The 17,746-nt window shown below is 43.4% G+C and overlaps 1 protein-coding gene across 2 annotated transcripts in view; it reads left to right on the top strand.

The window, feature by feature from the left end:
* GRM7 (glutamate metabotropic receptor 7) overlaps positions 1-17,746 on the top strand; it is a 303,828-nt gene that overhangs the window by 284,629 nt on the left and 1,453 nt on the right. The gene's annotated exons all lie outside the window — the stretch shown is intronic.

Below are 17,746 nucleotides of genomic sequence, written 5' to 3'. Positions count from 1 at the left end.
AGCTTAATTTCACTAAAATCACTGGAATTGCCCCAGGCTAGGACACTGCAACATTTGGAGCCCTGTTTCTTTTCTCCCTTCCCCAAGCAACCAGAAGCATTACAACTGCACCCTGCAGCTTTTGGGGTGTGTACTCTTTTAATTGTTACTGCTACTATAATTATAACAAAAGCGTCCCCAAGAGCAGCCGTGATCCATAACACCAGGCACAAAACCTGGCTCAATATCGTCGGGATCCTCACAGCCCGGACGTACAGGCTGAAATGCACAGTGCGGTCTGGCCACCGAGGATGAAAGCGTGGGTAGTTTGACTGGGAGTAGCTAGAGAAGAGATTTTAGGAGAGACCAACTAATGGCCTTTAAGTCAAAGACCGAAGGGATCCTATGCTGAACTTTGTAGTGTGTTTGGCCTCTGAGGCAGTATAGAAGCTGGGTTTAAGGTTTTACAGTTTAAAGTCTTTGCAGATTTTCTTGATCGTGCTTGCAGCTGGTGATTCTTGACTGCTAGAAAATTGTTTTGCAGCCATTTTAGTTTGCCTGTGGTTATTACGATAAGTTAATTTAATTTATTAAATTAATATTATTAACAGTTAGACAAGCAGCCATCACCAACCACGGCTGCAGATCTGCTTCTGAGGCAGTGCAGGAGGTGTAAGCCCAAGCACTCCCCATCTCCGGGTGCTGCCTCCACGGAAAAGCCCCAGCGCACTTAACTGCCGAAGCTTGGTACGCAGACAGGACAGTCTTCTGCCTTCAGTGCATGCTTGAGATGCAATATTCTGGGAGAGAAAATATTTCTAATGGGCTGTGAAGTGCAATGGTTGTGCTTAAATTTGATGCTTAGCAGCCATTCCCTGGTGTAATCCAGATCCCTTCGGCTCAGTGCTAGCAGTGAGGGATTTCTTCACTTACACACATCGTCCTGCCCAGCTCTGCCCAGCGGCAGCCATGAGAGCCACATTTTATTCTCCTGTTCATCAAAGCAAGGTATAATTTTGCCTGGTTTTCATTTAAAAAAAAAAGCCAAAAAAACACCTTTAAAAATTCTATGCTGAATTAAAACCTCTATGAAGAAGCTCTGCTTCACTTCTCATGCGATGGTTTTACAGCCATTAGCACCAGAACAGCTGTCACATACTGCAGGGAGTAAAGGACAGCAAAATGAATTATTTTAAGGACATCCAACATCTGGTTTAGAAGTGAGCAGCTTACATTTATGATGAAATCTATATAGATGATAAGGTTAGGTGCAAACCCTGTATTAAATGAGCGACTTAAATTTTTTTCTTCTCAGGTGTAAAGGAGGTCTATTCATAGCTGCCACTGAAGTAACGGGATTGAACATATGTGGTAGTGAAGCTCAATGAACAAAAAAACCCTCCCAGCAGATGTGATGGGAGAACGCTCCCTTTCTCTTTTTCCCTGCAGAAAGAAGGTCCGTGGCTCACTGGGAACAAGCAGAGCCCGTTCCTCTTGGATTTGGCTCCTGGGATTTTGGTTCTGTGTTAGACCTCCTGACTTTGCTGCCACGTTTTGACTCAGAACAAAAGACTTTTTTTTTTTTTCTTCTTTTTTCCTTTGTGTGTTTTTCTGAGATCTGTGGTACTTGAAATCACTGGAGCCCAGTCCTTAGCGGAACAGCTCACAGGCAGGCAGGTACAAAGTGTTTCCACCCGTGGGCAGAACCGGTGGCAGTGGGTTGGCTGAAAGACTGTGTATTCACAAACCTATGGAAAACTTGGTAAGCAAGTTCTAAAAGCTAATCATAGTCATAATGGAGTAAAAAGGCCAGGAAAACTGAAAATAAGCAATAGTACAGGTAAATTACGTTCTCAGAGATATGAATCCATGCAGTTTTCTGTGTGCAGGGTTACAAGCATGAAGAAAACTGTTCAAAGGTTGTATAGTTAAGAGTAGAACAAAACCTCAATGGTAGAAAATCCCTTCTGAAGTGTGCTACAGTCAACAGGAGCAGAAAAGCAATGATGGCTGTCACAAAATCAGACATACCCCAGCAACTGCCCGTTGGTTATAGGCACATTTACCTGATAGCTGTCATGCTTCTGGTCCAGGTATTCTGTCTGTGTCTGCAGGACGCAGGCACGGGTGTCATAACGTTATACAAGCCTGTTCCTGCGTGCCGTTGTGTATCTTTGGTGATTTTACCCAGGCCTTGATACATTTTGTCACCTTGTGGAAAACAAGCCCATAGAATATTTCAGTGTAGCACTCGGAAATGACAGTGCTGATGAACTGAAGGAGCATGTGGGTAAAATGAGCATGAGACACAGCTGAGCATTCATTTGTCACTGACATAAAATAATACTGTAAAATGAAATAGATATTATTTAAATTGACACAGATAGCAAGCAGAGAATATATTTGTTCAGCAGGGGCCAGGGTTTCTTTGTTTTTTGGGGGGGGCAGTAAGCAGCAGCAAATAAAAAAAACGGCACATAAGAAATTGGTCTTTCCCGGTGTTTCTCTCTTACTGCAAATAGGCATCATTTTCAGACTATTTCCAGCATCTGGAAAGACTGTTTTTTTCTCTTTATTGGCTTCAAGAAAGGAAAGGTGGGCATCTTTCAGTGACGTGTAGCAATACATTAAAGAGCAGAGCATCCTTTTGTTCATGAAAATAGACCTTTTGACCTTGGGGTGAGACTGTTGGTTTTGAACTCTGCCTGACAGCAAGAAACAAAGACATGGTTTTATTTGTTTTCTAGCCATAGTGGAAAAAGGAAAAAAAAAAGAAGGGAATTAGGTTAATGGCTAAATACACGTAAATGCCCATGAAACCCAATGGACACACATAATAAGAAGGAAAGGCATTCCGATTCCAGGATCTGATGTTTGGCTTAGTTACTCCTCTCAGAGCTCTGGGTCTTATCTGAGAGAGGAGTCTGGCACAGCATCTAGTGAGATGTCTGCTCTTGCTGTTCAGTGGAAAAAAGAAAAAAAAAAATAGTTGCCATAGTTACACCACTTGTCATGATGCTTATCATGTCTGTGGAATAACGAGCCTTATATTAAATCTGTACTCTTATTAATATCAGCTGCTAAACATTTCCAGGATATTTGAAATCAAGACTTTCTGCAAAAAAATTAAATGTTGATTGCAGCAAAATGGTACTGTTTAACCATGCAGCTCAAGTGTAATTTTGTTAGACACTTTATTACAGAATTATATACCATGAATAAATTTTCCAGTGAATTTAGCCACTTTGCACTTCATGAACATTCTTGATATTTCTGTTAAGATGTTTGTTACTTGCAACTCTGCCAACTAGCTTGAGCAGACCAGCTTGAAGAAAAGGAGGGGAGTTCTTTTAGCTGAGGAAGCACACCTTGTCAGTGGTGTGGCATTGCATGGGCTCCATGCTGCAGTAATTCAGACTTCCCAGGTGCGAGGGGTGAAGGCTGTGATTGCACAGTGTTTATCAAGGGAAATTCATCTCTTCAGAGGAGAGGATGCACCAAGTAAGAACCAGTTACCCACGGGATGCTGAAGTGTTTGTTCAGTCTTCTCTGTCATGTTTTTTCTGGAAATAACAAATAGAACAATAAATATGACACTTACTGTTATTTAAAATAAAACTATGACCTGTTTCTCTAACACAGGGAGGTTGTACTCAGTGCAACCTTGTCATTCATGTCCAAGGATAGTTCAAGATTAACAGTCCTTTGGCGAGATGTTGTTTTTCTCCCCTTGCCTGGTTCCCTCATCGTGCACAGCAGCAGCAGGGCTGTGCTTTGCTCAGAGACATGAGTGATGGCCTGAACGGGCAGTTTATTGACTGAGAAATTGACTTAGACAGAACCCAAATACTGCAAAAGTTTTCTCTCCGGATGTCATCTTGGTTTCAGTTTTCTATTGAAAAATAGCACGTCTTACCAGATTGTGAGAGGTACAGGTCTGCGTCTGACTGAGTTGTGTAATTGAAATGGGTTGGTCAGTTGGACTCAGGTCCTAGCAAGGCTTTTGGTTTGGCACTGCAGAGAGACACAGCCTCTGCATTCAGAGTAGGGACATGTGCTGGTCTGTAGGGAAAAAAAATATGGAAATAACAAAGTAATGGAATTGCTTGTAATTCGTTAAATGAGTAAACAGAAAATACCTTTGTAATTTAACTTGGTATGAAACCCATCACTGAATGCAGTTGGAGAAAAAAAAATTGAAAAAAACATTGTTCGATCCTATGTTCCTGCTGTTTGGCAACTGCACAGAATTTTGGTTTCTTTAATTTTATTTTTTTTTATTAAGTAAGTACAATTATTAATTATAAAAACATTTTTGATTCTTTGATCCTTGAGTAGATAAACTAGCTAGGTAAGTAGAGCTGTATTTACTGAATACTTGTGGAAGTAAGAAAATCATTATGTGATTACTTTATAACCGTTTATTTGCTTGTGTATCTCCTTGTGTCAAAACCCAGGGCCCTGTGCGGCGAAGTGCTGGCGTGTGGTGTGGGCAGGGGCTGGCTGAGAAGTGCTGTTAGGGCAGGGGGGCAGACAGGGGCTTGAGTGGTTGCTGGGTTTGGGGTTTTTTGGTTATTGCCCCCTACGTGGCGAGAAGGGAGCAATGGAGCAATGCTTCGCAGGGTTCCCGGGCGGTGATGGGCCCGTGCAGGCAGCTGGGAGGGCTCCCTGGTGCAGAGGGCAGCCACAGAGCCCCGGGGCCGTGCCGAGGGGCAGGGAAGGGGCAGCAGAGAGGATGGGGCAGCAGCACGAGGCAGTGGAGAACGTTTAGGAACCAGTTCAGGAACAAAGTCAAGAGGTAAAGAGGAATCGTTTTCCTATAGCTCTGACTTCAGGACTCCTTTGGGATATTTTAGAAGATCACTCAGGTCATAATTTTAATTATGTTTCATGCAAACTGTTTTCACACTTGGCTTTAACAGCTCTCAATAGAGCCTGGCTTTCCAGGTAAGATAACCAAAGTACTATTAATTACTTTGTTTTAAGCAGGTGAAAATAATTTGCTACTATTTGTTATCTTTCTGGTCCACAGCATTCAAATGGAAACATTTTAAATGTAGTTTAAATTAGTATGTTTTCTGTATTGTCAGCTCCAATTAAGGAATAATATGAATTGGCTTTTTTTTTTTTTTCCCCCTGCCATAATCTCATAAAGATTTGGAAACACGTTTCCTAAGACCCTGTGTGCCTTCGCAGGTACGTGGTGGGGCTGTTGCACGCTCCCACCCGCAGTGAAGTGCTGTGCATTCAGTTGATGCGAAGGCTGGGGCAGCACCGGCTGCCCGACGGGCATCAGCTCCCGGCTGTGGGGGTGTGCCCCCGGCTCAGCCCCTGTGCATTGCACCCCAAAGCGCAGACGTAAACATGGTTGTTCCTCATGCCAGGTCTTCTTTAAGCCTCTCCACAATTGTTCATTTGCTGGAAGCATTGATAAGATTTTCTGCTTTTTGTGCTGTGATCCCAGTGTTGCAGATACTTTCAGACTTCACCTGATCCAGAGTTTTTATCTGCCAAGCAGGCAAGCAGGAGACAGGAGAAAGGTGCAGCCAGACGCACCAAAGATGGGTGCTCTTCAGTGGTACAAGGCTTTGTTGATTTTAGCTTTTATTTAGAAGAGTAAAACTAATCCTTTCCTATTACAGTCTTACTACCTGACTCAAAACTTCAATTGTGGTTATCTTTCCAGCAAAAACATGATGATTTTTCAGGCCATAAACAGAATGGCTGTGGCTCATTGGGTCTGTTCATTGACTCAAAGTCATGTTTTATGTTAACAGCTTAGATGGCAATATTGACAACAATCTCTAAATTTATCTCTGAAGGCACCCACCTTGGTAATACCTTGTGAAGCAGTCAAAGGTGTGGCTGAGAGGGCTGATAGTGGGTTTGTCACTGCGGGTAGTTTCAATTATCCTTCCAGCTTAATGCAAGGAGTTTATCGATGCTGAGTTATCAGTGTAAGCAGTGCAGAGGCAGGGAAATAAATGACGTGCTTTTTGGTTTTTTTCAGAGGACTACCACTTTCACTGGTAAATATTCATACGTGACGAATGCCATATCTCACCACTGCAGAGGGGGAATGTGTGTCACACACCCTGTTTGTGGCCTGGTTTTAGAGCTCGTAAGAATTAGTACAGGTACATATCTTGGTACCATTTTTCAGAGGAGTGCATTCCCTTGGATGATCAGTTTTGCCCTTACTGTGGGCATGTCTCCCATCAGAGGCCATTTGATTCTGGTGATGCTCCTCAGTGACGTGCTTTGCCCAGGAGCAGGACCCAGCCCTTTAGGTCCTTTAGGTGCCGGCAGGCTGGCGGTGGGGCAGAAGGGCTGTGGGGTGCACGGCTGAAGACGTGGCTTGAAAACCACCAGAAACATAAATGCGCTCCCCGTGTCCAAGTGGAAAAGTGCTCTAGAAGCATCGTAAGAAACCAGTAACTTCACACATTATTTTATACTGTACTGTAAATTTTTAGGGCCAGCAATACTGGCTCTGGTGACACCAGCGGGTGCTTTGCCCGCCATTTTTATGGGAGCAGGATCTCAGCCACGCAGTGCGATGCCACTCCTGCCTGTGGAGTTCGAGCTTAGCTGGGAGCTCCCCATCACACTGGCTTAAAAATGGAAGTGTATGTTTTGTGCTACATCCTACAGGATTTTTCCTTACTTGTCTTTATAAGACAGCTTCAGTTTAATGTCCAGAGAGCAGTGTTTCGAAGTGTAATGGTTACCCTGTGCCATTAGGCAAAACTTCCCAGCACACAGGGCTGTATTGCTTTCCTCTGACTCAGGAGAAGCACGGCTTTGCAGCCAATGCATGAGCCAGAGTTCATTGTTTATCCACTATACTGGGTGGAATGTGCTCAACTTTCAAATAAGCAATTCATTCTTTCCCTTTTCTAAAGAGGTAAGTGCCATGTGCAATGCTGTGTACTGACTTTGCAGAGTAATCTTTACATCATTTTGTGGATTTTAAGGTGATCAGTATGATAAGCTTCCCATCCTTTCTGGGACTCATTGTAGGAAAGCCTGCTTCACTGAAATTAATGGATATTATTATACTCAAAACGAAGTCAGAATTTTCTAGCTTTGTGCTGTAGTGCAAGCATCTTTCTAATACAATCGCTTTTCCTACGTTGTCTGAGCTTAAAGTTTCTTCATCCCTATCGAGGTAGAAGTTCAAGAGCAGTGTAATACATTTGCAGAATGACAAGGCAAACTCATACTTTATGTGCTCAAACCCTAACGAGCTGTCTTAGGCTATAAGAATGTCATGTCATTGCCACTTTGACCTGAACTGATTTCTATCATTATGCTGTTATCTCACCCAAGAACTGCTTCTATTATTCTTCCCATCGGATACATTCTCTGTTCACACAAAAAGTACATCATAAAATAACCTGGTGAATTAACAACATACACCTCTGATAGCAGCTACTACTTGAAAGCCTTATAAGCTAAAATGGACTTTTGTTTAAAGAAAAACCTACTTCAAATCCAAGTGTGCCCTGGGGAACTGGCAAGGTCGTACTCTTGCTTCCTATTAAATCCTTCTGGGAACTTCAAAGCAATCCTCGTTAAAAGAACCCATTATATTGGATATTTGTAATTGTTACTTATGGCCCTGGCGCTACTCTGCACAATATTTTGCCAGTCCCCTGGGTTCAAGGCTCACTTCAAGTGTTATATCATTCACTTGACTAGCTATGCAGTCTGAGTTTGCTTAGGGGCTGCATGATAGACAGGGTAAATATCCATTTCTAAAAGGGATAATAATAAGAAAACCCTAAAGGTAAGATGTAGCCCTGGTTAGAATATGAGGAATTTAGAAGTGACAGCTGTGTAAAGTGACAGCTGTGTGAATGCTTGTTGGATAGAAATATACCTGCAGCGTTTGCCCAGTCCTGCTCTGAACAACACATTTGCATGCATATGCATAAACATAATTATTCTAATAATATGAAGTAACTGTATTGTTATTAGTTGCATTGTCAACACTGCAGAGGTGAACCCAGGTTATCAAGTGTGCATAAAGCAGCAGTGCAGGATCGCTCAGGCTGTTATTTCTGATTGTGCTCTCCTGGCGTTAATCACTTAGTCAAGATTTCTGGGCGCCGGTGTTCACCTTATGGTCTCCCTCTGAGGAAGGAGCTTATAAACATTATCAGTGTTTTCCAGATTGGAAGCAATGACATCTGAGTGGCATTTGGTGATGGAACCAGATAGATGGGCTGGATGTCTGGCTTCCAGCCACCTTGGTCACATCAGTGGAGTGGAGCCAGTAGAGGATCTGGCCCTGTCTTCCTAAATTAGTGTGTGTGCACGTGTGGGGGAGGCTGAGGGGTGGTTGGTTTGGGGTTTTTTTTTCCAGCATTTGACATTTTTGTGACAGCTCGTTAGACTTCGAACCTTAAGCACTATGTTGCATGTCTGTGCTAGGTAAAAACTTGTCCATATGGCCCAACCTGACTTGCAATGATTTCAGCCAGCCTTGGGATTTGCTTCCCTGCTTCCCATCCCACCAGATGACCTCTGCAGTGTTAAATCCCATGCACGTGGGTCTTCCTAGCAGCAACAGGTGAATTACAACTGTGGGATACTTTAAAAAGCCACTGCCACTAGGTTGCTTTTGTTTTCCAAGAAAGGTGGGATCACTGTGCATGTTCTCCATCCCTCTCCATAGCCAAATGCAGTCAGACAAGGTCTGCTGGGCTTGCAGCGGGAGCACTGCTCGGTGGGGGCTGCCCAGGAGCTCCCAGAACGTTCTGCAGGCTCAGCCTAGCTGGTGGGGTTGGCGGCACACGTCTCTGGCAAGCGGTGTCAGGCACAGCAGTTTCTCTGGATCGAGGTGTTGACCAGAATGTCGCGTTGCCAACACAGACTGAGCCCCAGAGGCAGCTGGGCAGTTGTCTTCCCAGCCGCTGGGCTGAGACGGGGCTGCCACAGGTCTGGCAGTGCTGGTCCTGCCCGTTCACGTGGTGGCACCAGGTCGCAGGGGGACAATGGGCCTGCACAGAGCAGGGCGGCCTCTGCAGCCAGCCAGGTTCTGCAAATGTAATTGCGTTTTCTTGCAAATGTATGGAAGCAGAAAATGAGACAGTCATATTGTGAAAACTGAAGAAAATATCTGAGTATGTATTTATACTTTTTAAAGCCAGCCAAGTTATTTGTTCTGCATTTATCCAATGAACTTAGTTGTTGGGATTTTTTTCCAGTTAAAATCTGCAGGACTTTTTATTACTCATATGCACCTATCAGCTGTCCTTCATTCGTTTGAAGAGTTTGGCTTCAGGAACCTTACTCTATGACTTTTTTTTTTTTTTTTTAACAAGATTTTCATCTTCATTACTACACAGATGTTTTTCTTCCACCCTGCTAGCGGGAGTCTCCCAGATAACGCATCCCGTAGGAAACAGCAGGAGCACCCACAGCACAGGCTGCCTGCTGCGGCAGGGTGACCCTGGGGGGGCACAGGCATGGCTGAGGGGTGACATTTCTTAGGCTGCAGTTTGCACATGTCTTGCAGTGCTGTCCTTTGAATACTGCAGCTGATCTGATGAATCTCAGCAAAGCCAAAACAAATTATCACGATGGCACAGGGAATTCTTTGACGGCAAACTTGTCTTTCAAGGAACATCTGAAGGAAATTTTCAGATTACCTTTGGAAAATTTTTACAGCCATTCCTAAAACCTGGCACTTTTTCTTATTTTGGTGGTAATCACCTGGAAACCTACAGCATTTCAGTTAAAATGAATAAAACTCAAGAGGAGATTAGCACTAAAAAAATGTCTAGGTTCTTAAAAAAGGCAAAAAGCCAAAGAGGAGGAGCTCCTGCAGGGACTGCCCACCGGCGCCGAGTGCGGGGAGAATGGCATCCTCTCCCCAGGCCTGGGGTCCATTGCTGTTGAATCCAGGTACAAAGGCAAACGTCAGTTTAGCACGTAAGTAGGTTTTAAAGTTATCTCCACAGAAGAATCATGGATGAACTTAAAGAAGCAGGCCATCAGCAGCAGGAAAGGTGAGGATGTGGTGGGGCAATGCTGCTGGAAGTGAGGTCTGGCTTTTTGGTACGCCAGGCAATCTGCAGCTTTTAAATTTTTATTTTTTTTCTTCTTGCAGCAGATTTTCTTTTTATTTTTCCCATGAAGCAACACAGCTGTGAATGCTCCCCTCTTCCCCAGGAGAAGGTTTCTGCTGTATGAGCTGCAACATACAGAGTAAGACGTGCCATCATCGTGTGCACAGGGACAGAGCAAGGATGGGTCGGTGCGCAGCAGACATGGGGCTGTCGGATCAAAGCTGCAATTTAGACACACATGGCCATAATTAAACTCCAGCAGCTACTTTGATTGAGCTGAAGGCCAAAATCCTATAGAAGATTGTGGCTTTAGTGCCTCTGCAAAGCTGATCAAGCTGGCCCTGATCACAGTTGCTGATATCTCAGACTTTCTTCTGATGGGTAATCTGTGATGGGAATGCAGTCAGAAAGTAGTGGTGTGGTAACTGGGAGAACTGGTGGTACTCCCAGCAGGCTGAAAGATGGCTGTGGCAGCTCTGCAGACAGTGGTGCCGCTTCCATCCAGGAAAGCATCTGCTTATTAGCAAGCTAAATTAAGAAAATAAAGTTTCTGTGAAGAGCTGATGGCCTTTTACATTGAACTCCTGCACCTATAGAGGAGAAGAGATGCACAAACCTTATTTGGTTCCTTCAGGAATGACCCTGCAAGCCCAGACTGCAGTTCTGGAAGAACCAGTACTATGAGTGTGGGGGTTTTGGTCTGGTGTTAACATAAATCTGCTGGAGAAAGAATCAGTGATGGATGAAGAGGATGACTAAGCCTTCCACAGTGTTCAGCTTTTCTTGTGACTTTTCTCCAGAGGGGAATAACCGAATCACGTGAGCTGCACTACTTGTAGGAAATTAATCAGAAATCTCAGTGAAGCAGCAACAGGCCTTGTGCAAACCCAGCGCTGGAGCAGGTCTGCACCGGAGCAGGTCATCCCTGCCGTAACCGGGATGCTAGTCACGCTTGGGCTGGCGCTGACCCGACACGGTCTCATGGTCCTCGCCACCGCAGCACCTAACTGAACTTGTCACACAGAGACACGGAAAAGCTCCTTTACATTACAAGCAAATTTGTGGTGCAAATGTGTCCGGACTCGCATAATCCACCCGAAAAGGTAGTGGTTGCTAAGCGACACGGCCCTGTTCTCTTTTTATGCCATTTTAGTTCCTTCTCAGCTTTATGTTCCATGTCTAGGGCTGCTTAATTTGATCCTATTTGCAGTGACAATTTAGGGTCTTGTGCCTTGGATACCAATTCACACAGAATGTACCAATCATCACACTTGAAAATCACATTTGTTTTTGGAGCTGGTGAAACCAGAGTGGAACCCGGGGTTTATTTTCTGCCAGAGGGGCGTTCCCGAGGCCGTGTGGTACCAACCTCACACCGTTATCTCCCCCCACCTGCCCTCCATCCTCCCGGACCACTCGTTGATGGCATGTAATGAATTCATTACACTGTTCACAGATTCTGTCTCTTCTAGAGAATTAACCTGCCTCAGGCCTCTCTCACTCACTCCGTGTGTGTTTGCCGCTGTTGTAACATGCAGAGCATCCTTCTCCAAAATCTGAACCCGCATTTCCCAGGTGTTGGTTTGGTGAAACTACTGATGGGGCAGAGTGGGCTAGATGGGAGGGGTAGGGCAATTGCAAAAATGGGGATGTGAAATCAGTAGCATTAACAATGTGTGATATCCAGCTGAACTAAAGAAAAGTTATTTTTTTATAGAGGCAAATATTTGCATCTCTTACAAAGAGGTTGTGGCAAGGTGGGGGTTCCAGGTGTCTTGACTTTCTCCCGGATAGCCCCCCATCAGAGAATATCCTTGCATGGTCTAGTGTTTGTCTGGAAATGCAGTTATTGACCTGATGCCTATCGAGATTCTATGCTGACATCATTCTCAATACTGGGCAAAAATAAGAAGGAAAAGGAATTTACCAGAGCAAAGGAGAGGGATGAAGTCTTATTAAGGAATTTGAAGCATATATATGTAAAAAAAGGTAAGGAAAAGACAAACTTGAAATATAACTGACACCACCCACTTACATTCTGGTTTTGATTTTCTAGCATTTCAGGGAGATTACAAGCAGCGTGTTAGTAATGCGTGCCATAGTACACAGTGTGTCGCAAGAGTAGCAAAAGGAGTATGAGCGGTGACTGTAAATCTATACAATTCTATTACATAATTGTTTTTGCTATTATTTTTTGAAGTGTCTTTCTAAGTATTCCTGGCTTCTTGTTATGGTGTTCTGTGTAACGTTTTCTTTCAGTCCTGCCTCTGGCCCATTCTCTCGGCTGGGTACTTCAGCAGTCGCTAAGAGCAGGCAATCCAGCTGTCCTGCCGGGAGAAGCCAGAGGGCCATGGCCATCAGAAGTGATGTAGGGATGGTCAGAGAAGTTTATTGGGGTTGCTCATGCCTCAGTCAGTGCTTCAACATGAGTATTGTTCATCTTGGAGGTTACATCATAGTCACTGCTGTATTTTTGTTGGCTCAGGTTTGATAAGACTGCACAAATAGGAAGAAATCATTCCTGCAGCGCTGATCATCCGAGCAGGACGGTGTCCCCTGGCTGGCACACCAAACACGACAGAGCCCGAGCGTGCGGCTGGGTGATGTGTGCCAAGGCAGGCAGATGCAATGCCAGGTGGTGATGAGGGATTGCCCCTGCTAGGGGCCCTGCCCCAGCGTCTGCGGCAGAAGGGGAGAACAAACCGTCCCCTCTGAACTTGTTGCCAGGTTGCCACCAGGCTGCTTAGCTACTGGATAAATTAGTCAGGAAATAGAAATGATGTCTGTGGTGGCGTCTCCCTCCCTGTTGTCATTGTGCTCTGCTGACAAACCTCTGGGGTGGCCGAGCACCACCGCTATGTACGTCGTCCTCAGCACTAACTGTCGCTGCTTTACTGAGAGTGACAAGGGGATGCAACAGCTAAAGATGATACGATTTATGAGAAGAGAAAGCTGTAAAGCAATTACGGAGGAACACGCTTTTTGCTAATGTTACATTTGTAATCAATATATTCATACTCCATTATTAAAACATGAGGTTCTGTGTGCTAATCTACATAGAAGTCATGCAGTTCCGGCTGCAGCTCGGAGACAAACAGCTACCCACCAACACATGCAGTAACATGAAATGGGTTTTGTACACCTGTAGGCATTTATATACCAGACAAGTTGCCAATACACCATGGTACAGAGCACAGCAGGAGAGATGTGAAAATGTGATATAACAATCTATTTACATTTAGATACTAAATTTAAAATTATATTATTTTCTCCAAGCTTCGTTCCATGTGTTGGGTCCTGAGTGAACCTGTAGAATCATTTAGGACTGTTACTTTCATCTATTTCTCATATATATTCCCCGATTTAAAGGCAGCAGAGCATATGGATAGCTCTGTTTTTCAGGCACAGAGATGGAGGAGGAGCCACATGCATCCATTTCCCTTTTAGATGGACTAGAAGTAGGATTTAATAATCAGCCGCTGTTTCGCTTGGCATGAATGATACAGGTTTCTAAGCAAGAATTAAGAAAATGAAAAAGAGGGGGTAAGCGTAATCTGCCACAGTGACTAGAAAGGAAATCGGAGCTCAAGTTCGAGACTCATAACCATCACGATATTGGTCCTTGCTCAGTGCTGGAATTACTCAGATCATGTTTCATACATTTGATAGCTCAAGATGCCTGTGGGCTGTAATAAAATTTATTTCTTGCACTGTAAATCTTTTCTCTTTAAGCATGGAAGAGGTTACAAATGTGCATAAAATTGAAGTGAAAGTGATTAAATCTCACTCTGAGCAAGTATTGACAGATCTGCCTTGCTTTTGGATGCTGTGGGAGCTTCTTTCTTCGTGGCCCATTCTCAAGATAATGAAAACCAGTCAAGTGATGAAACTTATATATCCAAGAGGATTTTTGCATTGGCATGTTTGTTTTTAATATGTTGTTGGCACAGAGATGCAGTTACTTCAAATCTTGTTACTCACTTCTGAAAGGGGATGGGTGTAGGCTATCACTGCCCCCCACTGCCTGTTGGTGAGCTGAAAAGGAAAGGGGTTCAATTAATTGTTGCACTTTAACAAAACATTGGTTATTTTCCACGTGCAGATAGGCAGGTTGTCTTCGTCTGGGTTGTGGTGCTGCAGGCTGCCTGCGGGTGTCTTGAAATGGATGCTTGCAAGGGAGGAAGGTGGGATGCATTTATGGAGAATGGGAGAAGACATGGCACATAACTGAGAGGACATAGCTGATATGGTTGTCAGTATCTTGTACACAGTCACATCCTTAAAATTAATGCCATGCTATGAAGTGTCAAGCTCGTGATGGCCAAGGTGCCTTCTTTATGCTTCCATTGGTCCAGGTGCCAAGAAATTAAGCGCCTGTCCTGTCTCAGCCCATCTTGGAAGCCATTGCTCTTGCTTCTTGGTTTTTCAAAGCTCCTGATTACTTTCAAATTGAGAGTACATGGAATACTCATAAAACCAGAAGACTAACAGCAATGTCAGCAGCACAAGGGAGATGTGATAATTGCACTTTCCTTCTATCCAGTACCGTGTGTTAGCAGTGACGCAATACTGCACTTCATCACTCCGTGCATCCCTGCAGCAGATCTACCTAACCTTTCTGAAGTGTGACAGCCTAGGCTGGGTTCCACCATAACGTGAAGAAAACAACTTTCTTTTCAAGCAAAAAAAGTTAAGGCAAAATAATGGGAGCTGCAGAACCCTGTGCTGCACTCCGCTTGCCAAGTGAGTGTGGTGTGGTTACCTATGGCTGGACTGAACCTTGGAGACTGTTTCCAGTACAGGGGTCCTGTCTGTATATGTGAGATTGTATTCTTTGGTATTCCTCTTACTAATTTCTTAACCAGAAGAGTTGTTGCTCTTCACCACTAATTATCGGAAAAGGGCGCTTGTCACTGATAGCCACACGTAAGCTCTTTCTAAATAGAAAGGTCCCCTTTATTCCAGCAAATTATATGGTGCAAATGCCTCCAGAGCACAACTGTTTGCAAATATGAAATATGCAGGCAGTCAATATCTAGGATGTTTCCTTTCTACATGGCAGTTTGCACTTAAGAATAGCCAGCAGCCCACATCTGCCCAGTGGCTGGCTTGTTCCTGCATGGTGACCTCAGGAACAGGGGATGCAGCTGGTCCCTGTACAGAAGGTGTAGTCCAGTATTTCAGATTCTGCATGCCACAGCTGTTGGCCCGCCTCCAGTGCATCTAAGTCAATGGCCACCTGAGGTTGACATAATTATATGTATATTAATTAACATTTATATGTTATTTGCAAGAGGACAATCTGTTTCCACTGTTGGAAAGCCATCATCCATTAACACTAACAGCAACAGAGCGTATGAGATCGGTATCTATTTTCCATTTGAAGAACAGGGAACTATCATGTATCGTGGATTAAAGAATAGTGGATTCTGGTAATGCTGATGTTTCATTAGCATTCCCCATTTTCATGTAAATTAATTTCTTTGAAGAAAATCAAATCCATACCTGGCCCTAATTGCCAATGATAATGATGAGCTGAGACTCAGTAGAGATTCATTATCGAGGTAGGCTGGCTGTCTCCTGAAGTCTTGAAATCAAGACTGGATGCTTCTGGAAGTTATGCATCAGCTGAGCATCCAGTTCCCGGAGTTAGTGCAGGGACAGAGCTGCAAAATGCACCAGCTACATAACAAGAGACATGATCTCCTCTGGCCTAACAGCCTTTAAAACCAAAGAAGCTTGTCTGTCCTCTCCTAAAATTACCATGAAGCTTTTATTGATCATTTTATCTAAATTATGGATGATGCTTTTGTCAACTACATTATTCTTGTAAAGCAGAGCTGTGCCAAAGATAACTAGTGTCTAAGGTTCAGATGCACGGAGCCCATCTTTTCACAGAGAGGTTACAGAAGTCCATGCTATCAACAATATTTCTTGGCCAAATTCATTTGGCACTGGTGTTTCGTTGTCACATTGAAAATGAGAAATGAGCTGCTGTGGTTGAATTTGTGAGAAAACTCATCAAGTAAAATTATCAGGTTTGCTGAAAGGTAGAGTAAAAGCCCTGCGAGCATTAGAGGGGTTGACATGATATGAACCAGCAGTGGAGAGTATCAAAATCTCCTTCTCTGTCATAGGAATTCTGCTGCTATTTGGAATTGGAGCATGTAATGGATAAAGCTGAAGTATATCACAAAATAATACATGTAATTACTTTGCAACCTGTTTCCTGATGATACATTTTTTTTCCAGCTGCATTTTACCTCTCTTCAGCATTTAATAGCATACCTCAGTTTATTGAATATTTGCAGTCTAGCCTTGAAGGATAATGAGTTTTATCTTGCCATGTGTTGAACACCTTCACGTCCAAGAGAAGTTAATAGGAACTGAAGGTGATCAGCGTTTCGTGGGATCAGGCTTTGATTGATCAGACTCTGGTCGGGAACACGGTGAAAGAGCTGAATTAGGGTTTCAGAATAACACTGCAAAGTGCTGGAGTTACACAGGAGGTTCTTAAATTGCAGCCTTGAAAATACCTAGCAGTAAAATTGTCTTTGCCAGTAAAAAAAGATAGTGACCACCATGAAAAAAAAAAACCCACTTACATTAGACTGTGCTCCCCTGCATTATACTTTCAAAATATTCTGAATTGTTGGTGAGGAGCCTGTCCTTATTTAAGCAAATGTTTCGGAAAAGCAGGCCACATGAGAAGTTGGTAGTGGTCTCTGGTTAATACTGCTTCATGGCCAGCCCCAAGGCGGGGGATGCTCCGGAGGGCTGGCGGACCTCTGCTCCCCCAGGGCGGGGCAGTGGTGGAGCTCAGCAGCCCCCAGAAATCAGCGTATTCCTTTCTCTTCTCTTCCAAATGTATATTTGCCTGGGGCATGCACTGAGGATCAGGTTTGTTTATATATTCAGGTTTTCTGTGTATGACTGATTATGATTCACATTAATGTATTTTGCTGAATCCAAGTTACTCAAAAAACCCACAGATGCTTTTTAAGAATACTTGATAATAACAGCAATGTCTGGTAATTGTAACCTTTTGAGAATATCCATTAGCTTAAACTGGTCTCATGGTAACTCAGTGAGTTAGAATATTAGATTTTAATCTTTACTCCAAAAGCATACGTACTTTTCACACTTTTCTTTCTTTCTTTTTTTTTTTTTTTTTTTGGAAGTAAGTGGGAAAAGGCCTTTTCTGTATTCATTGGAACACAGTTCAATATAAAATCTCCTAAGTCCAGTACATGCAGTTACATTCTAGTTACAGAATTTGCATATAAATAGTGATGTTTTTGTTGATGTGCTTGATGGGAGACCATGTCATCAGTTGATAAGTCCCTAATCTGCCAGCGCTTCAAAGTATTGCAGGATATTTTGCTTTCTATTCAGCTGCAAATATTTGCAATTTTTACTGACAGAAATGTGTAGTGTTGCTCACAAAGTCATTACTGACTGGTTTTAATTATTTCTGTTTGCAAACAGATTTCATTTGAAGGTCATAATTAGGAAAGCTTCATCTCCGCATTGAAAAATTCTCAGAAGTCATAAAACTTGCATAAGAATAACTTTACCCATGAGAAAAGCCAGGTTCAGCCAAGGAGATTTAAGCATTGGAGAGAATGTCACTGTTGTGGGTTTTTTTAAAAAAAAGAAATTTTAATGGGATGTGGTTACGGTTCCTC

The sequence above is a fragment of the Falco biarmicus genome, chromosome 4, assembly GCF_023638135.1.
Source record: "Falco biarmicus isolate bFalBia1 chromosome 4, bFalBia1.pri, whole genome shotgun sequence".
NCBI lineage: Eukaryota > Metazoa > Chordata > Aves > Falconiformes > Falconidae > Falco > Falco biarmicus.
This window is presented reverse-complemented; position numbering and strand designations above follow the sequence as displayed.